The following is a 22,489-nucleotide window of genomic DNA, read 5'->3' on the forward strand; positions in this document are numbered from 1 at the left end:
CATGGATTTGGCCAAACCCTTGCAATTTCTCAACCATCCTTTCTGCTATTAAATCATTTCTTCCTTGTCCAGAGCAGTTTCCGCCTCCTGAACAGACATGTGTGCGGCAAGCTGACCCGCCTGAACGCAGCTCAGGGCCATTTAGGTGCTGCTTCCTCATGGACTGGGAGGCATGTCAGCGAGAGATAAATCAAAGAGCTGTCACCTTCCGTAGCAGCACATTGCAGGGACGTTAACTGGCCTCCAGACAAGGCAGAGGGGACCCTTCCCTCTCAGGGTAAAACCTCCCATAGCCAGAGGTTGGGAAGGGAGTTGGTACAGGGAGCCTTAACCGGCTGCAGCAGCTTGGCTCTGGGGGCTGGAAGGAGACAGGCAGGGACTTCTCTTCTCCTGCCCTACCCCTCCTTACTAAAACAGCTCTTTCTTGTCCTCCAAGTCTCAGCTGCACTGCTGCCTCCTCAGAGAAGCCCTCCCTGACCACCTCTGCTCCTCCCCATCACTATTTTTTTTTTAAGATTTTGCTTATTTATTTGAGAGAGAGAGATCACAAATAGGCAGAGAGGCAGGCGGGGGAAGGGGAAACAGGCTCCCTCCTGAGCAGAGAGTCCGATGCAGGGCTCGATCCCAGGACCCGGAGACCATGACCTGAGCCGAAGGCAGAGGCTTAACCCACTGAGCCACCCAGGTGCCCCTCCCCATCACTCTTGAAGCTGGTTTCCCCCACGGAAGAAACACAGCACGATCTGTAATGATGTTCTACATTCTTGTTCTTTCTAGATGACCAGATCCAGGCAGCATAACACCTCACTATCTCGTTGATCAGCGTTGACCCCACACGGACCCAATGTCCGCTCCGTGTAGGAACTCAATGCATATTGTTGATACTGATTCTAGAGGGGGAAAGGCCGGTCATCCCTCTTCCCCCTGCCTCCAGGCTCACGCCCGAGCGAGAAGACGTCCGAGGTAAGTGTGTGCAGGCCCAAATGTCAGTGTGGTGCCCAAAACTCCAGAACCAGAGATGCTCAGCCCTGCTTGAACTGGCCACGGGGCTGGGCTGCAGGCTTTGAGGATGGGGTGGAGGTGAAGGAGGAAGAAGGGGAGGAGACAAGAAAGGGTGGAGGGGCGGGAGAAAGGGGAGGGCCGGCGTCCTCCAGGAAACCTGAGGAGTGGGCAGCAGGTGAATCCCCCCTGCCCAGGGCTCTCTGGGGAGGGGATGCTAGACACACAACGGTTTATGGTCCTCAATTCTCGAGGATCTCCCTGGGGCTGGAGTCTTCGGTCAGCCTTCCTCTTGTCACGCCGCAGGTTCCAGGAGTGGCCTGATCATTCATTCATTCATTCATTCACCCATTTGCTCATTCATTCATTTCCCCTGGTTTCATGGGGTACAAGCAGTATGACTTTCAATTTTCAACTCCCTTACCGGGACCCTACCAGAGAGGGTGAGGGACCCTCTCAGGTGACCCTCAGGGGAGGGAAAGCGAGGCTGGTCTTGAACACGCCCCCCAAACCCCACCTGCTCCCACCGTAGGGACACACATGGAATCTACAGACGGCATCGCCACATTTGTCCAGCGAATATCTGCCGGCAGTCGGGTCCCTGGCTGAGCGCTGCGGGATTTCAGAGAGGTATGAGCTGTAAGCCCAGCCTTGGGAGCTTCATTCATTCCACAAACTAAGCATCTACCATTTGTCCAGCACTGGGCTGGAGCAGGGGCTATGAGGTTTTCCAGACAAACGTGTCTGTACCCACCGTTCATGATCTAAAGAGGGAGACAGCCTGGCAGGTAGATAACATTCAGAGCCATGAGAAAGAGCTCCAGGGAGGGCAGGGGGGTAGATGGAGAATGAAGGCAGAGGACATGCAGGGTGGGCAGGGCGAGGGGGGAGCCTTTGGATCTGGAGGCCAGGAAGACCTCTCTGAGGAGGTGCTGTTCAAGCCGACTGATGAGAAACCAGCCCTCCCAACCCCCTTGAAAGAGCAGTCCAGGCTGGGGAACATCATGTACAGATCACCCTCCCAGGGAAGACCTGGCACATTCCAGAACCTGATGGAAGATGTTCCTGGCACAAGGTAGGTAAGTCAGAGAGAGGAGGAGACTCGATAGGTTTTGAGGTCTTTGTGCAGGAAGCCATGAGATTCATTATTTACAGGACTCTGACCCCTGGGTGAAATACGGACCAGGAGGCATCCAGGTAATCAGTTCTTGAGAAGGCCAAGGGGCAGCAGTGCCCGGGGGGCTCAGCCAGTTAAACATCTGCCTTCGGCTCAGGTCATGATCCCAAGGTCCTGGGATCGAGCCCGGTATTGGAATCCCTCCTCTGCTGGAGCCTGCTTCTTTCTCTCTCTCTCTGCTGTTCCCCCTGCTTGTGCTTTCTCTAAATAAATAAAGTCTTTTTAAAAAATTCCTTTCTAGGAGAAGGAGAAGGAGAAGGAGGAGGAGGAGGAGGAGGAGGAGGAGGCGGTGGCGAAGACAAAGATGACGGCCAAAGGGTGATGCTGGTGTGGGTTGGGATGTAGGACACGCTGGCTGTCTGTGGTTCTGTACCAAGCTAAAACTCAGTGGTATAAATCAACAGCCATTTTGGGGTGTTCATGGTTCAGGATTGGGGTGGGTGCAGCAGGGTCCACTGTCCTCTCTCTGATATCTCACCGGGGAGTCTGGACCAGTCCTACTGGGGCCATGGGTCTGTGACTTGTTCTCTCCGTGAGGTGTCCACCATGCAGGAATGTCCAGGTAGCTCCTGGCTACCTTGGTGTTGGCCCTGTGGTGCCCCGGACTCTTCCTCACCCTCTCTCATGTGGTCTGTCACCCACCAGGGCCCATCCCTCATGACTGAGCGTCCCACAGCATGGTGGTTTCGGGGAAACTGACCTTCCAATATGACCCTTGCGTTGTAGGGGCATGAAGCGGGGTCTGCCAGGCCCCTGGAATTGGCCATAGCATCGGTCCCTCATATTCTATTCCTCAGAACAGTCTCGGGGTTCCCAACACTCACCACTGACTCCATCTCTTGATGGGGATATGGCAAAGTCATATTGCTGAGGGGTATAAGCTGTGGGAGATACCACCGAAGCCATTTTTGGAAACTCCAATCTGCCGCATATAAAATGAAGAGAGAAGAAGACAAATCCAAATCCACGAAGGTTTTTGTTTTTTTGGTTTTTTGGGGGGGGGGAGGAGGTAGAAGAGTTGGAGATTTGAACATGCATGTGTGGAAAACTCAATCTAGGTAGTAATACTTCATAAAAATATTTTATTTCAACTTCAGAGGAAGGAGAGATTATTTGCTTCTAGAGCCAGGACAGGCTGCCATATTTGGTTGTGCAAGTTGTGCACTGCATAATTCTAGTGGAGGACATGCACTATATGATGGAACATGCCCTGTGGAGGAGAATCCAGAAAGCTTCATGGAGGAAGTGGCATTTGAGGGAGCCAGGTGAGAGGCTGCACTGGTCAGCCAGGTGCCCAGAAGAGACAGCTCTTGTGGGGGAGAAGACAAGCCCCCAGAACCTGGTGATGATTCCTCCTCCATGGCTGATACTGTTGACTTCTTCAGTATCCGGGGTTGAAGGATGGTGCACCCATCCCAGAAATAGGGGATGGCTGATGCTCCACCTGTGTCAAGAGTTCTGCATCAAGTTCTATCTGAAGATCTTTTTTTAATGATTTTTATTTTGCTAAAAATGGATACAGTTGGAAATCATCGTTAGAGAGAACATGGTCTTTCCAACCCAGGAAACCCAAGGAACTGTTTCAGAGAAAGAACTCGCTGGTATGGAGGAATTATGTCTTGCTGTCCATCCCCTCCAGAGCTCTTGGCTTCTGGATGGTTCTGGGCACTGATGGTGGAGTGGGGTGGCATAATGGGAAAGATACAGCCACTGACTGGTGTCTCACGGGGCACGTGGCTTCCCAGTCAGTGTCTCCAAAGGAAAAACAAAGATACTGGGACCTGTGCGGCATGGCAGTTTGGGAAACATATACAAAGTACCGAGCTCAAATCCTAATCACCTCACCCTATCACCCCAGGACATATCTTTGTAGGCATTTGACTTGAAGGATCCCAGGGTTGGAAGGGACCTGAGCAACATGAATTCCGAGTCTGTGACACCCCCTTGGATCCCCCATGGACAAGCCCCAGAGGAAATCCGGGGGGCCAGGCAGCCCATTCCACGTTGGAAGCAAAATCCCCAAGATGAGAGATAGTGAGGATCATTCAGAGCCACCATTTTCTGCTTGCTGGCTCTGCGCTGCCCGTGCCACTCTAATTTTGCTTCTATTTCATTATTTTCTCTGAGTCTTCTTTCCTACGCCAAACAACAGAAGCTCCTTCTGCATTCGCTGTCTGCTGTTTTCCATTTTTCCAAAGGCAGATGCTTTTCTGTTCTTTCCACTGGGGCCTGCATGTGAAGGAGCCCGCGGACCGACCCCAGGGCGGGAGGTGAGGAGGTGCTGGCTGCCTGCTTTGTGTAAAGGTCAAGGATGGTGGTCTTCAGGGCAAAGGAAGGGAGAGCAGGTGGCCGCAGTCAATCCTTGGTGACATGTAACTGTCGCCCACCAAGGGCCCCACACCTGCCCCCACCCCAGCCCAAATGTCCACTCTGCGGCTCACGCCTGGGGGTCCAGGCCCTGCCCAGTTCTCCCCGCCCTGGGCCTCTCAGCAGGGGCAGGGCCCAAAGAGGGGAGGAGAGGGAGCCCTGGGCTCCTCTGCCCAGTGGAGATGGATGGGGGCTTGACCTCTCGGAGCATCACGCTCTGCCTTGCAATCTTCATCCTGCTCTCGAATTTACTCCAGCTCTCTCTCATTCCGCGTGACGGGAGCAAGAAGAAGAACTCAGGTTGGACAGAAGTGAGTTCAAGTCTACCTTCTGGCTGTGCAGTGTAGGGGAAGCCGCTTAACCTCTCTGAGCTGGCTTTCTTGTCTGTGAAGTGAGCTAAATGGCTTTTAAGGATTAAATAACGTGTGTGTGTGGGGGGGGCTGTCAATTCTCATTATTTCTGACATTTACATTCCATAAAGTCCACGAGATGCTGACCAGGTCCGTACTGAATTATCACCTCCAGCGGAAATGTATGGTCAGTTTCTTTGAGACTTCCGGTCACGACATTTGTGCCAACTTATCAACATGTAACCTTGTTTTATGTGTACTTCTGTCTCCAGACACCTTATCTGCTAAATACCATAGATTCATAACATCAGCCTCACGGCCCGCCGCCCTATAACTCAGGCCGGAACAAAGCTTGTCCAACGCACGTTATCTTTTCTGAGGTCCATCCCAAACCCTAGCATCTAGGAACACCAAACTGCACGTCAACACTAAAATGGCTTAGGGACCATTTTAAATAGCAAAAGCACCAACAAAATGCACAAAAGTGCAAAAAAAAAGAAAGAAAGAAAGAAAGAAAGAAAGAAAGAAAGAAAGAAAGAAAGGAAGAAAAAGTGGCACTCCATAGGCCATGGGAAGGTTGGGCTGTGAGAGCGTGAGACAGCAGGGCAGAGCGTCACCTGGCCCACATCAGCTGGGAACCCTCACATCGGGGGACTTGAATATCTAGTCACTGAGTGCAGGCATGTCTGTGAATGACCACAAAGTGCTCTAAGTACTGATTTGGGGGTTGCAGATGAATTTTAACAAGCAGAAAACTTGAAAATATGGATCCACTGAACCTAGGCGTTCCCTGCTCAGATCTGCAGCCCCAGGTGACAACTGAGGCAGAAGCTGGGGGGCTGGAGGGGTCAGGGAACTTTCCATTTGCTTCCCACACTTATTCTCCCTTTCATTCATCCCCAAAAAGCATTTTAGCTGGTCTTGTGGTCCCCTCCCCTTTCATTTCCCAGACTCCCTTAAAACAGCCCTGGCCTGCCTGGTGACCAAGTTCCACCCAATAAGGAATAAGCAGGAATGTTGGTGGAACTTCCGGGAGGTCCCCTTTGGAGGCAGAGGCACGTCCTTCCCCTCTGTTCCTCCTTCTTGTTGGCTAGGATGCTGAAGTGATGGCAGGAGCTCAAACAGACATCTTGGGCCATGAGGCGGAAGCCGGGTGCTGCAGATGGCAGAGCCACAGTGAGAAGGAGCTTGGATTCCTGGAATTGTGGAATGGTCAGACAATCCTCAACTGACCAGCTGCCTGATCGGAGAGAGAACTACGCCACTCTCTTGTTCAAGCTATTGTTATCTGTTTCATTGTTGTTGTTGTTCGCTCGTTTGTTGTCATGTACAGCCAAACCTCATCCCCGGACCTAATCCTAAGTGACACAGGAAGGTTCCCATCTGTCTTCTCCGTTGACCACCTCTGTAATTTCACTGGGGTCACTTTACCTCTTTGTGACTCAGTATATCCACAAAGCAGCAGAGGAAGAAATCAGGAGAAATTAAGTAACTTTCTTGTTCTAAACTTATCTGATTCTAATCAGTCTGAAATACATGCATTCACTGGGTAATTTTCCTAAGGGAGGTGGAAGTGGAGATGTGGTTGTCATGGAGACACCCCAGCGATGCTGCTCAGTGCCAACCAACAATGGAGAAGATGTTTCTCCATTGACCAGAGGAACCTGTGCCAGGAGGGAGCCCCAGCTTGTAGTGGGGAGGTCCCTGGTAGGCTTTCCACTCAATCTGGAGGCTGGCAGCCTTGCCATGACCCAAGGAAGCCACTGTTCTTGCCCAGCCTCCGGAACCACAGGACCAAACCCAGTGGGTGGTGGAAGCAGGAGTTTAAGTGAATAAACCAGAGATGGCCGCCTCTGGACCAGGCAGAGATGTGTGGGAGACTGCAGTCGGGGGCACCGGGAGAAACTGACCCTAAGCATAGCCCAGCCAAAGCCAAAGCCATAGCCCCCGACGATGGAATTTCAGACCAAGCTAAGGGCTTCTTTGTTCAGGTGGGTCTAGACCCAGGAGCTGCCTTACCCATAGAGACATGTCCTCTCTGTTTTAAAAGTTTCAGCTCCGGGGCACCTGGGTGGCTCAGTCAGTTGACCATCTGACTCTTGATTTTGGCTCAGGTCATGATCTCAGGGTGGTGGCATTGGGCTTTGTACTAAACTCCCCCCACTCCTCCCACTGCTTGCTCACACACACATACACACACACACACACTCTCTCTTTCTCTCTCTCTTTTGCTCTCTCTAAAAAGAAAGAAAACTTCGACTCTAACTTTAAATTTTTAAAAATCTTTAGGGGTTTTATTTATTTGGTGGGGGGGGCAGAGGGAGAAGCAGACTCCCCACTGAACAGGGAGCCCAACGCAGGGCTTGATCCCAGGACCCCAAGATCATGACCTGAGCTGAAGGCAGACGGTTAACCGACAGAACCACCCAGGTGCCCCTCAGCTCTCACTTTTTAAAGACAATGTTTATCCATGACTTGGCAAGTAAGCTGCCTGCTGTTTCGACAGAGGGCCAAGGAACCATCAGAAACAGGATTTGAGGTTAGCGCTGCCAAGGAGATACAAAAGCATTCCTGTTTTTGTTTGTTTCTCTCTCTCCTTTACTTACTTTCCCTTTTTTTTTTCCTTCAAATATATTTCATGTCTTTTCTAGGGCAGAGCCTGCACCTTGCTGCCTCTCTGATTACCCACCACACTATTTATATTCCTCCCCCAGAATCCTAGCAGAAAGGAGGGCAGGCTGACAACAAATCGACCGTGAGATTTCGATTGATAGTTTCTGTGTCTTTAAGACTGAAGTGGGAGTCTCTTTCTGGAACTCTTGGGTGATCAGGGTCGTGAGCACACTGGCCGGTCCACGTCTGTGGGCTCACTCAGTGTCACAGAGGGTCCCTAGAATACTGGAGTCTCAAAGGTCTCTCTTTCTGTAAGTTAAGAACCAAGAGAGACAGATTTTTCAGACTTAAGAGACCGTTGCCACCCTTAGAAAATCCCCAGGCATCTAGGACACAGGCAGGAAGGTACCAGAAGAGGGGTGCTATGTCCAAAATCCCAGAAGAGAAGACGTGGAGTTAGCCAGGTGGTAGCTCCCAGGGGATCTGGTGTTTGTTTACCCACAGAAGAAACTGAAGCCCCGAGCCACTGCGTGTCCTGCTCCCGATCACAGGGCATTCAGGAGCACTGAGCAAGCAAAAGGCATGACCTCTGATGTATGCAACAGCATATGGCCACAATGGACCAGTCTCCAAATGGTTGTGCAGAGCGGAGGGGAAGCCCAACCAAAAAGAATTCCTAGTCTCTGGTTGTGCAGGCGAGCTCTCTGGCTCCACTCCAGACCCCAAGAGTTAACACCAGAAATAGACAAGACCACTTCACTCACGCTTTACGTCAAGTCCATTGTTCTTATGTTCTCATGTCTCATCACACCTTGTGAAGACACTGATGATGTTTTGCAATGACCAGAATATCCCAGTCGCCAGCCCAGAAAAGCCCTGATAGCAAGGGAATGCCTAGAAGACCACACTCCATGCGCCCCATTCCCTGCCCGCGAACATGTGCTGAACACAGACAAACCCCCACCCGTGACCCCACACTCTCCACCTGCTCTCTCACGTGTACCCCGCTGGATCTCTTTCTAGAAAATTCTAAATGTCCATCTGGTGGGCGGAGGGGTCGTTTGTTAAGGCTCAAGCCGGTCATTGTCCCCAGATGCCAGCCCCTGAGATAAATTTCTCCCTTCCTCTTTTCCAAACCCTCATCCCTTGAGTTATTGGCTTCTCTTGCCATGAGCTGATCCGAGTTTCTTCAGCAACAGTGTTGGCAAAGCCAGCCGGGGGCTATGCTCTCGATTTGTTGGGATTCCCCAGGATGGAGCCGTCGGCTACATCATTGAGCCAGAGCTTACTGGTTCCTTCCCTGAATCAGGGGCTATGCTGGATGCATTGGTAACCATTCCATTTCTTAAAACTTTAGAAAATGCAAGTTAATCTATAGTGACAAAGCAGATCATGGCTGCCTGGGGATGGGGGCAGGAGGTATGAGGGATGAAAGCCATGTTCACGATCTTGATCGTGGTGAGGATTGCATAGGGATGGACAGATCGATAAAAACTCACCAATTGTATTCTTTAAGGGTGCCATTTATTACATGTCAATCATACACCAGTAAAGTTGTTCACAAAAAGCTCTTTCATGATAGAAGCACTGCCCCCGACCCCATCACATTCAGAGAGCAGATCTAAGAGTTGACTCCAATCTCTTGATACTGAGGGCTTTTCTGGCCAAGACGTCTTTCTTGGTCAATGTATATTAATGTGCTATGTAGAAGAGCAAGTCACCACAGACCTTAACAACCTAAAACAACAAAAAATAACCCCATGCATCCTCCGTGGGTTTCTGTGGGTTCTGTGAGAGTCCCTATGTGGTTTAGCTCAGGGACTCACAAGTCTGCTGTCAAGATGTCAGTTGGGGGGGGCACCTGGGTGGTTCAGGGGGTTAAAGCCTCTGCCTTTGACTCAGGTCATGATCCCAGGGTCCTGGGATCGAGTCCCGCATCGGGCTCTCTGCTCAGCGGGAAGCCTGCTTCCCCCCTCTCTCTCTGCCTGCCTCTCCACCTACTTGAGCTCTCTCTCAAGGAAGTAAATAAAATCTTAAAAAAAAAAAAAAAAAAAGATGTCAGCCAGGACTGGGGTCTCCTCTGAGGCCCAGGGTCCTCCCCGAGCTCCTGGGGCAGCATTCATGGCTCTGCGCCCTCCCGCCGGCAGGACAGTCTCTCCAAAATCCTCCTCCACAACATCCTCCCTTGTGATTAACCCGAAGTCGACAACTGCAAGATCCGGTCACCTTTAGTCTTCAGGTGTAACCTAATCACACCCTTAAAATCCCAACAGTTTTTCAGTCTTGCCTGCACTCAAAGGGAAGGGTTGTGCAGGGTCTGCCCACCAGGGGTGGGAAACTTGGGGGCCATCTGAGAACCCTGTCTGTCTGCTGTATCTCTGTCCAGCAATGCCCAAGCAAACCAGTAAGGAAGAAGTACAGGGGCACCCGGGTGGCTCCGTTGTTAAGTGTCTGCCTTCAGCTCAGGTCATGATCCCGGGGTCCTGGGATCGAGCCCTGCAACCGGCTCCCTGCTCAGCAGGAAGCCTGCTTCTCCCTCTCCCACTCCCCCTGCTCCTGTTCCCTTTCTTGCTCTCTCTCTCGCTGTCAAATAAATAAATAAAATCTTTAAAAAAAAAAAAAAAAAGGAAGACATATAGACATGCTTTGGAGGGAAGGGCCAAGCAGCTTGGAGTCACCATCTGGTGTCTCCCTCAATCCCATTCCCACACCCTGCTTGCTTTTTACTCCCTCTTGGTTCAACATTCTAATGAGCTTCTGTATTAAAGATCATGACCATCAATGGGGGGCCCCAGTCCCCTCAGCTGGCTTGGAGTAACTCTTGGAACTTTCACCTAGACAGGAGATAAGGAGACCCAGGAGGCAGGTCAAAGCTGGAACATAAGATCATATTTCTGGGAAACAATGACTATAAATGTCAAAGGAAGCCAGAGGGTGAGGCTGGGGTTTTAAAATAAGGAGCTTCGAGTTTGAAGCCAGGGAAATAAGACCGAGGAGCTTGTTTGGGGTCAAAGAGGTAGAAAAGCACAAGTGGGCAGGGGGTTTTATGCCCTGCCCTATTGTCAGTGTGGTTGAAATTCACACACCATAAAATTAAGCATTGAATCTGTATAATCCAGTGGCATTGAGGGGCATCTGGGTGGCTCAGTCGGTTAAGCATCCAACTTTTCATTTCTGCTCAGGTCGTGGTCTCAGGGTTGTGAGACCGAGCCCCGCATCAGGCTCTGGGCGGGCATGCAGCCTGCTGGAGATTCTCCCTCTCCCTGTCCCTCTGCTCCTCCCTACCCCCCCCCTTCTCTAAACAAAGAAAGAAAGAAAGTGTAGAGTCCTGTAATCCAGGGGTACTTAGTACTTTCACAGTGTGGCTCAAGTTCACTATGAATGACCCCCAAACATTTTCATCACCCCGTATGCCTTCTGGGGCTGCTCTGGGTGCTGGGAGAGGGTGGGAAATCAGCCCGCTTTAAGGCATGTGAGCCCACCCTCCGGCAATGCGGAAGGCAGGGTTCATCTCACACCCTCTCAGGGATTGCCACATCAGGGTTGAAAATGACAGTTTCCACTACGTTTTTGAGTTCCTGATTTTAAAAAAGAAATCCGCCAGCCAGGGCCTGTGGACCTGTGTAAACCCGTCCTGGGAGGACCGTATTTACATGCCTTTATTTTTTTGGATTTAGAGACTCAGATCATGAGGAAAGAAAAGAGAAGGACTTATGAGTCATGTTCCTTGTTCAGTCTTTCATCCCAAGATGGCTTGAAGAAACATCCCCATCACTCATGAGGATCCAGGAAATTTGAGAATATGCCTGCAAAAGGCCAAGGTTTCCTTTCCAAAGCCTCGCCCAGTGCTTTACGTCTGCCTGTCTGGGTTCGCTTAATCTGAGAAAATCCTCCCCTTACACTAGAGAAAATCCCTGGGCAGGCGCCGTATATCTGGGCGTTTGGAAGGCGCTGGTTGGAATGTCAAAGCCTGGGTTAAAAGCTGGTACGGTTCACAGTGGGGAGGGGCCAACCCGCATCGTCCAGATGGGCCATGACCACAGGTGCCCATCAATGCTTGCCCTGTAACAAGCCACCTGCTCCCTTAGCGCCCCATTGCCAAGGGCACACTGCTTCCCTAAACTGTGCCTCCTCTGGACAGGGAAGGACTTCACAATCCAGATGTGACCTCCCGGGAATTCCCACGAATTGGCTACTCAATGATTTCTGCCTAACTGATGGACAGCCGGGATCTCTTCCTCCTCCAATGGCCTTCTCCACTCCCTAACCACCCCATTATTCTCGGACGGCTTGCTGTAAGCTGCAGAGACATCAGAAAATGTCAGGAGGTTCAGCAAATGTCAGGATCCTTGGTGCTTTGTGGAATCTTACCTGGAGCCACCATGCCCTTGCTCAAGAACATTCAGTGGCTCCCCAGGGCCCAACATGGTGGACCTAAATGCCTCTGTCTGTCTATCAAGGACCCTACTGGGATGTAAAGTGACTGCTTATAACCGACCACCTTTTGAGGGTTGCTGAATATGCCCACCTCTGGGGTTCCACCCACTCCCCAGTTAGAAGAATGCTGTAGACCCTACCCCTTACTAGGAGCTATGAGAGTGCTGTGCCCCTGATTCGTTTGGTTCTGAGCCCCTGTCCCAGTGGCAGTGGCTTGCTCCCCGCTCCTCACATACTTTCTACTTGTCCCTGTTACTTTCTACTTGTCTCCCAAGCCCCTTAGTCCATCCTGGGTCCCAGAATCTCCCTAAGATCTTGCAGGAGCTTGTGCTGACAGCGTGGAGGACAGAAGGCCTCAGAGGGGACAGCCTGAATTTAAAGATAGTGGCGGGGAGGGGTCTCAAGTCCGAGGTGGAGGGCGGCAGAGCTAAAGGAATGTGTCTGCACGGACAGAACTCGAAGTCATTCTCCTTCCCTCACTGACAATTAGAAGAACGGTCATGAGAACAGGAAATTAAAAAAAAAAAAAGAAAGAAAGGAGCAAGTGGATTTGTAAACTCTATGCAAATATAGTTGGAAAATAAAATGTAACAGATTTTTTAAAGTAGGAGGGTTTGTGGACAGTCCTATCTGTACAGTCTCCTTACCGCAGTTCGATGTGTGGCCGTGACATTTCAAGGTTCATGGGTGTAGATCTTGAGTCAGGGAGTGGGGACAGGGGTGAGTTTGCCCAGCAGCAGACAGCTAGCTGGTAGAGCCTGGAGATATTTTTCATTGTCCCAGCTTGGGTGGGGGATAGCGGCATCCCATGGGGAGAGGCCAGGGATGCTGCTCAAGATGGTCCCCCCCATCCCCCACCCTCCCCCCCCACCCATGCTCTCCCCGGGACAAAGAATAATTGGGCCCAAATGTCAATGGTGCAGAGGCTAAGAAGCCTGCCCTTGAACCATGATTTCCATCCTCACCTGATCAGCAGGCCCTCCCCAGGCATTTTTAAACCACAAGTTTCCCAACATGGGTATGAGGAATCTGAGTTTCCAGGAATGGGGCCTGACCAAGGATTTCAAAGCTTCCAGAGGTGACAGAGTCCGTGCCCGTGATTCTCCTTGCTGGGCTTGGGAGAGACCAAGAGGAAGGGCCTTGGCCCTGGTTAGCTGTGGAGTCGGGGCCGATTTCCTGCTTCCTGGAAGTACAGGCAGTTCTGACCACCCGAAAAAGTCGGGGGATGGCCATGCCCTCCCTCCTGCCACCCTCAAGAAATCCCAAGTGCACCTCAGGACAGAGCTTGCTGGGGCACCACTTGGCAGAGAGGCCCGTCTCAGGTCGGGTGCCCTGGAAGCCAACCCTGAGACTCGGATCTGTGGGCACGTGACTTACCAAGTGAGAGCCTTTGGAAGATTCCCGTAAGGGTTGAGGGAAGCAGAAGACCCCAGGGGAAGGAACAGCATAAGACTGGTTTCAGAAGTCTGGCTTTAGCCAGTCCTCTAGGGAGCCCCTAAGCATGACTGGTCCCCCAGGGCCATTCCCATCTTAAGACAAAGGGGAGGGGCTTTTGTACCTCTGATATCCTACCTCCCATCAGTCGCTTGCCTTTGGCCTGGGAAGGGAGTGGTGGTGTGTTCTTGCCTGCTTCTATCAGCTGGTGAGACCAACTGTATGCATCTCTTCCCAACTCCGAGTTCAGGGACCTCAGGTTGGAGACTCTATGTTGGCCACCAGGGTGATATTTACACCCCAGAAATTGGCAAGCCTTTTTTTTCTGTGAGCCACTGTCCCAGCCCTCCACTGTGGGGAGGGACGTCTAACTCCCACGGGGGCGGCTTCAACCACCCAAGGCAAGTGCCAGAGAAGGTTCTAGAAGGTGCCATTAGCAAATCCCCTGGGGGAGTTTTGGGTAAAGCCTAACTGGACACTGCCTCCCAGCTGCTCGGGCATCCAGTGAACGCACAGCACACGTCCTGTCCCGGCCATTTCAGTGAGGGCTGATCTGCTTTTGCCAAGTGACTCAGCTGCCCTCTGGGGAGGCAAGCGTACACCTTTCTAAAACAGGGACTGTGAATTAGAGTGAACGTTGGCTCCAAATCAGCAGTTGGAGCTGCAATTCTGGCAAGAGCCTATGCCATCTGCTGAGAGCAGCAAGCCCTGCAGGGTCTGGATGGCCTCCCGCTCACAGGCTCCGGCCGGCACCAGCCTGCCCCTTGCCCAAGCCCTGCCCTCCTGGAAACAATCCACCTTCACCCCGATTGGGTCAGAGCAGGTTTTCTGAGAGCTTTCCTTTCTTTCCCCGGACTCGGGCCTCTTCTCGGGGCGTGGTCCGGTGCAGAGGCAGGTGGTGAAGCTGAGGACGGAAGTGCTGGGGCTGGAGGCTTCTTTAGCCGAAACTCACGGAGCGTGTTTTACCGGGAAGAACCTGGGACTGTTCTCAGCTACCTGCTCCGGTGGAGGGGATTCTCCGTGCTGATGCAGGAAAGAGCAGGGTAACGAGCAGGAAAGGGGGTGCCTGGATGGCTCAGCTGGGTAAGGGCCGGCCTTCAGTTCGGGTCGTGATCTCGGGGTCCTGGGATGGAGCCCTGTGTGGGGGCTTCTGGCTCAGTGGGGAGTCTGCTTCGGGATTCCCCGTCTCTCTCCCTCTGTCCCTCCCCCCTGCTTGTGTGCTCTCAAATAAGTAAAAAAAAATAAATTAAAAACTAAAGTTAAATTTTAAGAAAAACATAAGTCAGAGCCCTGTCCACGTTTGAAATGTTCTCGCCAGACCCTTGGTGCCACTCTGCACGCAAAGCTACAGTGGAAAGGGGGGGGGGCGACGGGAAGTGAAGCCCTGTGCCCCTCCACTGCCACGGGGACGGATACCCTCAGACGAGCAATAACATGTGTTGCCGAGGTTGTGGGGAATTAGAACACATGGAAGCTGCTGTTGGGACGGACAACGGTGCGATTGCTTTGGAAAACAGGCGGTTCCTCCAAAGTTAAAGTCACCTACGACCCTGGCATCGCACCCCCATGTTCACATCCGAAAGAAGCCGAAACATTTGTTCAATAAAAAACCCCACATGCTTACGTGACTGTTCCCAGCCGCATCATTCACTGTAGGGGAAGAGCAGAGCCATGCAAACGTCTATGCCCTGAGCAGGCAGAGCAGATGGGCCCAGAGGTGGAACGTAACCGCGCCATGCAGGGGGAGCACGGCCACCGCCCCTCACTACCTAGGGGATGAGCCTGGAGACGAAGATGCTGAGCGACAGGAGCTGGACACCGAAGGCCACGTTTGTACGATTCTGTTGCACAGAATGTCCAGAATGGGCGAATCCATGGGCACAGCAAGCGGATCAGTGGTCGCACGGGTGAGGGAAGGGGTATGGGGAGCGCCCGCTGCGAGGTATGGGGCTTTTCTTCCTGCGATGGGATATTCCAGAGTCAGATCACAGTGACCATTGTACAGGCTTGTGAGGGCACTCACGCCACTGGCTGTCCCCTTCAAGGCGGGGCTGGACGGTGTGTCCTATCTGGAGTTTTGTTTTTAATAAGAAAGAAGGAAGCGATGGGGCAGCTGCAGAGAGGGCTGGGCAGGGGTGACTAGGAAAGGGAAGGAGGCAGGGTGAGAAGCAGCAGCCTGACAGGCACCAGAGACCTCATCCCTCCCATATCCTGACCCTAAACCTCCTCAAGTTCCTCCCTTATTCTCTGTCTAGAACATTCTAGAACATTCTAGAACATTCTCCCCCACCTCCTTGCCCTAGAGCCAGCCCCTTCGCCTGGTGAACTTTCTCATTCCAGATGAAACACCCCTTCCGCAGTGTCCAAGGTAAACACAGCACGATGCAAACAAAAGCAGTGAGCATAGATTCTTCTGGAGAGGCCAACAGTAGGGGGAGGGCAGACTTGCCAGAGATGACTGGGCATTTGAAAGGGGGAATGAGGCAGGGGGAGAATGGGTGGGGGCCACGGGATGGGGGCAGAAAAACCACAGACTGGTGCGGTCTCCTCCCTCTACAGGCAGGTGGTAGGCAAGGACAGTGCCCAGGCTGTTAGGCAGTCATGGAAGTTAGGAGTCTGTCCTCCCCGAGGGACTGGGAGCCTGGGGCCCCGATTTCCCAATGATTGCATTTCAGAGGAATGACTCTCAAGCCCTAGAGAAAAACTCCTGAGTTACAGGACGTAGGGCTACATCTCAAAGGGACAGAGGAAGCTTTCTCAACTGAAAGCCCTGTTTAGTAAATGTTCTAAGAAGGGGAAGTCAGGGCCCATTGTCCCTGGGGACCCTTCTCCTGGCCCCTCACCCTGGGCTGGCTCCTGCTCTGGGCTCCTCAGGGAGCGGCAGGCTAACTCCTTATCTTTGTTTTGATCATTGTCTTTCTTATTTTCTCTGGTAGGAAAGTGCTTGACGTCAGAGTCTGTGTCTGTCCTGTTTGGCACCGTAGGACAGTGCCCTCCTGGGGTATATACTCAGACACTGAATGCGTGCACCCATGCATGAGCGAATGAATGAATGATCAAGTCCCAGCATCTAGGAGCATCTAGGACAAGGAGGTTTACGCAGGATGGAGAAAATGAGCAGAAAGTGCAGACCCACACAGTCTCCCTAAGACTGGTTTGAGGGGTGTCTATGCCCTGCTTGGGCTTCTGTGCTCTGGGCTGGGGGGTGTAGTGGGGAAGCTCCAGGGGAGAGTCAGAACAGGGACCAGAAATCATCCAGGGGCTTAATCCCATGCTGGACCCATGAGGAGAGCTCTCCCCCTCCTGCTCTCACACTTATTTCTCCCAACAAGCCTTTAGGCACTTTGAAAGATTCATGATTAGCAAGAGAATAAGCTGTTAGAGGGAGGGAGCTCATCAAAGTACAGACTGACCTCCAGGGAGAGCAAATCTTTGGAAAATCAAATACCCTGACTGGTGCAGTCTCCTCCCTCTAGAGGCAGGTGGTAGACAAGGACAGGTGAAGAACATCGCCCTCTCGCCCTCGCTGGGTTTTAAGTCCTTCTTGCAGGGAAAGCCTGTCCAAGTAATTAACGGAAGTAATTAGGGGTCAGATGGTCACGGATGGAGATCACTCAGTATCCAGCCGCTGATGCCAAGGCTGGCAGGGCCAAGGAGAGGAGAGCAAGGGGGACGGGGACTCAGAGAGGGTGGGAGGGAGGCAGAGGCGGCGCCACTACCTACCAGGACATGGCAATCTGACGATCTGACCCGGGCTTGTTTTCCTGGGGCTCTCAGACAAAAGGTAAGGTGCAAAGTCTGGGGGTTGCATCCATAATCAAAAGTCCGCCCTGGGGTAGGGGAGGAAGGCTCCTGAGCCACCAGATGGGCAACTGCTAAGGAAGGAAATACGACAAGTGGTCCCTAACATGGTTGCATCCCTGGACTTGGAACCCTGCCCCCTGCAAGGTGAAGAGTCATGTTCCTTTAACACACACTATATGGCTTGTAAATCCTTTCTTGGTTATATCCCTCACACGTTATGTGTGGCTTTCAAGTCCTTGGAAAGGGTAGAAAATTTGCTATCCACCCATCCATCCACCAACCCATTCACTTACTCACTCACTAATCCACCTGCCTATCCATACATTTCCTCACCTATCCATTCACCCACCCATCCACCCATCTACCCACTCACCTACTCACCCATCCATCCACCTGCTTACCCATGCACCCATCCATCCACCCACCCATCCAACCATCCATCCACCCACTCACCTACTCACCCATCCATCCACCTGCTTACCCATGTACCCATCCATCCATCCATCCACCCACCCATCCAACCATCCATCCACCTGCTTACCCATGCACCCATCCATTCATCCATCCCTCCCTCCATCCATCCATCCCTCCCTCTCTCCATCCATCCATCCATTCATCCATCCCTCCATCCATCCGTCCATCCATCCAACCATCCACCCGTCCATCTATCCATCCATCCATCCATCCCTCCCTCCATCCATCCATCCAACCATCCGTCCATCCATCCATCCATCCATCCATCCACCCACCCATCCACCCACTCACCTACTCACCCATCCATCCACCTGCTTACCCATGCACCCATCCATTCATCCATCCCTCCCTCCATCCATCCATCCGTCCATCCATCCAACCATCCATCCAACCATCCACCCGTCCATCTATCCATCCATCCATCCACTCACTCATCCATCCACCTGCCTACCCATCCCTCCACCAACCCATCTACCTATCCATCATCCATCTCCCCTTCCACCCACCTACCCATCCACCTCACAAATATTTATCAGGCTCCTGCCAACCTCACGACAGGTCTAGGCTCTGGGCATAAACACGGTAAGCATGGACCTTGCTCTCACAGTTTACAATCAAGGGAGGAGGAAAACAGAGCAAACAGAGAGGCAGGCAAAACCCAAGAAGCCCGCACAGCGAGGAGTGCTCTGAAGAGGATGAAACAGAGTGACGTGCAGTAGAGCGGACAGGGGGATGGTCCTTTAGCTGGGATGGGAAGGGCAGACCTCCCTGAGAAGGTGACCTTTGGCCTGAGACCAGAATGAGGAGAAGGAGCAAAGATCTGGAGGAGGAACATCGCAAGCAGAGAGGACAGCTGGCTGCAAGGGCTCTCAGGCTGGAACAAGCGAGACCTGCATGCCAAGGGGCCGCCGGCATGGGCAGTGGGGAGAGGGGTAGAAGAAGGTTGCCAAAGGCCAGGACCACCCACGGCAGCATCACACAGACCAAGGGCCTTTCAAATACTCAGGTGGATGCAAATCCTATACCAGAATACTTTATTACTCTATTTCAATGCTCCAGGAATACTACCCCCGAATATTCTGGTAGGACCGTCTCAGTGGCCATGGGTCAAGTGCAATAGGCTAGCTTGGACCCAGTCTGGACCCTGCTCTGCCCCCTCACTCCCTCACACTTCCTTCCTTAAGGGAGGCCACCTGGTGTGGCCTCTTCAGATGGGAAAAAGTGTGCATTCCCTGTTCATGTGATGTTTGGGGGCTCCTATCTGCTAGGCCTGCTCAAGAGTCAGTGCTTAGTGATGGGGACCATCTGCGTCTGACCTCAGGGAGCTGGCAATCTCATGGGCATCTTTGGGGGCAGGGGACCCCATGGGGCAGAGGAAGACGTCCATGTATGCCAGCGTGGAGCCGGGTGGTGGGCACGTTTTGCCTTGCATTTCTTGTCTTCCTAGGCAGCTTGCAAGGGTAGAGAGAGCCCTCAGCTCTCCATGCCTCAGCAGATCTCCACAGCCTCCCCGATCTGACCCTGTAGAGGGGACATTGTCCCGATTTCCTCGAGAAACACATTGTGGCTCTGTGGGCTGAGCCAGGGATCAGGGAGGGTGATGTGGGAATACGTATCCGGGCAGGGCACTGACAGTGAGGGAGGGGTCCCCCAAGGAGCCCCAGCAGGGCAGGTGGAGGCCACGCTCCCCACGATGAGGGTGAACCCACAGCAGACAGGAAGGACACTTTGTGGACATGAGTTCAGGATGGGTCTTAAGCCTCAGAGAGACTCTCCGTCTTCTTGTCTGTGGGCAGGGGAGTGGGCAGGGGGACCCGGTCCCTGACTTGCATTCAGGCAGGTGGGAGCCACCAGGACAACAACAATGAACGAATCTTCACGTGGCCTCATCTGTACCTCTGTAGAGTGGACCCCAGGGGTGTACGGGTTACACGTGTGAACATGGCCTCTGACATCTATGCAGACTCGTGAGCTGTGGGCTGGGGCTGGTCCCAAAAGGATGAAAAGGATAGCTGAGCTCCTTCATTAAGCTCCAGAGGTCTTCGGGCGGCTGGCCCTTGGCTCCTGTGATCGGAGCCTGGGATCTGGCTGCTGATTCCACAGTTCTCTTGAGACAGTCCCTCTTCTGTGCACCTGTGAGTGTTCAGGGAGGCACCACTGGGATTCTGAGTGGGGAGGGAAGGGTCCACGTTTGTAGGGGCCATTATTTCATCCTTTCTCATCGACTCTGCCAAGAAGTATTACTCTATTCGTTGTGGGGGGTCGTGGCTCGAGAGGGTCCTTGGCATGGCCAAGGGCACCTGGCTGTAAAGATAGAGTGGACAGACTCCCTGTTGGAGGGCCAGCCGTCCGCTACCCAGGACTCTGCTGGAGGCTGGTGGACGCATGGTGGCTTTGCTCTATTGTACTGGGTGACACACCTGGGAACAACAATTCCTGGTCAACCCACCCCTAGCTCAGATACCAACAAAGCTCCAGGCAGCAGATACGCTCTTGAGGAATGGTCCTGAACACGGGTATGAGGTCTTACCAAAAAGCACATTGTATTTTTCCCAAGACCATAACACAGTAACTCGCACCCTAGAAATGTGCTTTTTCCAAAAAATAGATCCCACTGGCAAATCGAAGAGAGTTCGTATTCATTTTTTTAGAAATCCTTCCCCAGAAAAAAACAATTTAGAGTTGGGATGTGTGTTTATTAGCCTGGAGTCTGAAAGAACAAAGCTACCTTGTTGGCTGCAGGCAAATGAAAGCCACAGGCGTCTGCTTTGGGGTGGTTTTACCAGACAGGATTCAACAGACCACTTTTGTGATGAATGAGTTCCTTAACCCTCAGGCTACTAAAAAGGAGTTTATGGCCAAGGCCAGGGCTGGCGGCTGACTCGGCTGGTGGGTGTGGGATTGTACATGAAGGAGGCTTAGAGACTTGATGTGCTCCAGGGTCCAGTTAAATTTAATAGCTTAGAAAAAACACCCGTGCCCCACCACTGTCGGAAGGTAGAATCTGTGCCTGTAACTTTGGCCATCTGAGCGTGAAGCGGGACTTTGCAGGGAGCGAAGGAGGGGCAGAATGGGGAGGCTGAAACATAGATGTTCCCTGCGAAGCCTTCTCTGTGGCTGACGACGTGTGTGTGCATTTTTCATACTTTCTGTACAAAGCCCCGTGGAGCAGAAGCAGTGTTGGGCCCTAAGGCCAGAGCCAGGGCCTGTGGCCGCCTGTTGGCCCCAGCTGTGGTACCCAGGCCCACCGGTGACAGCCCATGAAGCCGGGACAAGGGTTAAAAATACACTTCGCATACGCACATCCAACCGTCGTAAGTCATCAATGAAGATAAAGTGCTAAAGACAATATTCCACCAGCAACCTTCACAAACTACCTCCTTAATGAACGGAAGGCCAGCTTCAAATGATTCTTACGTTCCCAGACCTTCTGCACCAGAATGTGCACGTGGGGAGAACTGAGCCTCTAAGACCTCCCCGTTTCTCTTCCCAGCTCTGCCTCCATCCTGCGCCTCTAGGGGTCTTATGCACACACTTAAGTAACATCCGATTTCTATTCCCATGCCCCCAGTCTCTACTGCCTGACCACTTATTCCGTCCTGGAGGAGGGATGGTGGGTCCATATCCTTTGATGTCATTTGTGCAGCGAGTTCTGGAGTCCTAAGTACCCAGAGAATGTTCTAGAAAAGGATGCCCATTCTGAGCGGTAATGCACCCTGGGCCCCATAGATTCTTCATCCGAGGGGGGAAGAGCACAGCTAGACAAAGGCTAGGATAGGGTCCTCTAAAGTGCCAGACCCAACCAGAGGCCCCCTTGTCTGGGTTCATGGGCTATAGGGTCTTACCCACTGTCAGCCTAATAAAAGACGAATTCATCTGTGTTGCTACCAGAATCTTCTGTCATCCTTACAGGGCATCAGACATTAAGGAGAGCGAGACAAGGCGAAATATTTTGGTGGTTTTGATTGTCCCGAAGAAGTCTGAGACACTGGATGGGAGACTCAAAAGAAATTCATCCCGGGAGCACCCACCTGCTTTTCCTGGAGCCCAGGACACAGATCCAAGAAAAGGACCGCCCCACACCGTCCCTGCCCAGCCCGCCCCGCTGGCCTGAGCATGTCCGGGCAAGCAAGTTACTCCCAGGACCGCACCAGTTCTCTCAATGGCCACATGGAGGCGATGCATCTGTAAAGGGGAGGTGATCGTGGTACCTTGTCTGTGATGGTTTGCCTCATGGGTCAGTCGGCTGGACTACGGCGCCCGGACATGCGGTCACACATGCTGGGTGTCTCTACAGGGGTGTTTTAAAGGAGATTATTTAAATCAGTGGACTCTGGGTAAAGCAGATCGCCCAGTCGTGATACGGCCTCATGGAATCAGCAGAAGGCTCTAATGGAACAAAAAGGCCGACCTCCGCCAAGCAGGAAAGAATTGTGCTGGGGACAGTGTCCGGACTTGAATCGTGAGACTGGCTCCTCCCTGGGTCTCTGGCCAGCCGGCCAGCCCTGACAGTTCTAGACTGGGGAGATTCCACAGTCACACGAACCAACTCCCTAGAATAAATCTCTTTATCTATGACATCCTTTTGGTTCTCTTTCTTGGGGGAAGCCGGACCAACACACCCCCTTCCAGGGCTTGGGAGCCACGTAATGGGTGTGGCCCAGCACCTCGAAGACAGCATCCTCAAGGCGCATGAACTACTACCATAAGCAGGAGCACAGGCTTCTTAGTCCAACTATGAGTGGGCTCTAGCTCTGCCATGTCCTGTCACCTGCCCACCTTCTCTGGGCCTCAGTTTCCTTATCTATAAAATGGGTTTAATAGTGATTTCCA

General features: G+C 52.5%; 1 long non-coding RNA gene across 1 annotated transcript; it reads left to right on the forward strand.

The window, feature by feature from the left end:
* Positions 1-15,357: 15,357 nt before the first annotated feature.
* LOC123387301 lies at positions 15,358-22,228 on the forward strand. The gene is made up of 3 exons (XR_006601670.1): positions 15,358-15,746; positions 16,315-17,162; positions 21,569-22,228. It is a non-coding gene; the product is annotated as an uncharacterized LOC123387301 (long non-coding RNA).
* The last annotated feature ends 261 nt before the right edge of the window (positions 22,229-22,489 follow it).

The sequence above is a fragment of the Mustela putorius genome, unplaced genomic scaffold (genome assembly GCF_011764305.1).
Source record: "Mustela putorius furo isolate JIRA1106 unplaced genomic scaffold, ASM1176430v1.1 tig00003853_pilon_pilon_pilon, whole genome shotgun sequence".
Lineage (NCBI taxonomy): Eukaryota > Metazoa > Chordata > Mammalia > Carnivora > Mustelidae > Mustela > Mustela putorius.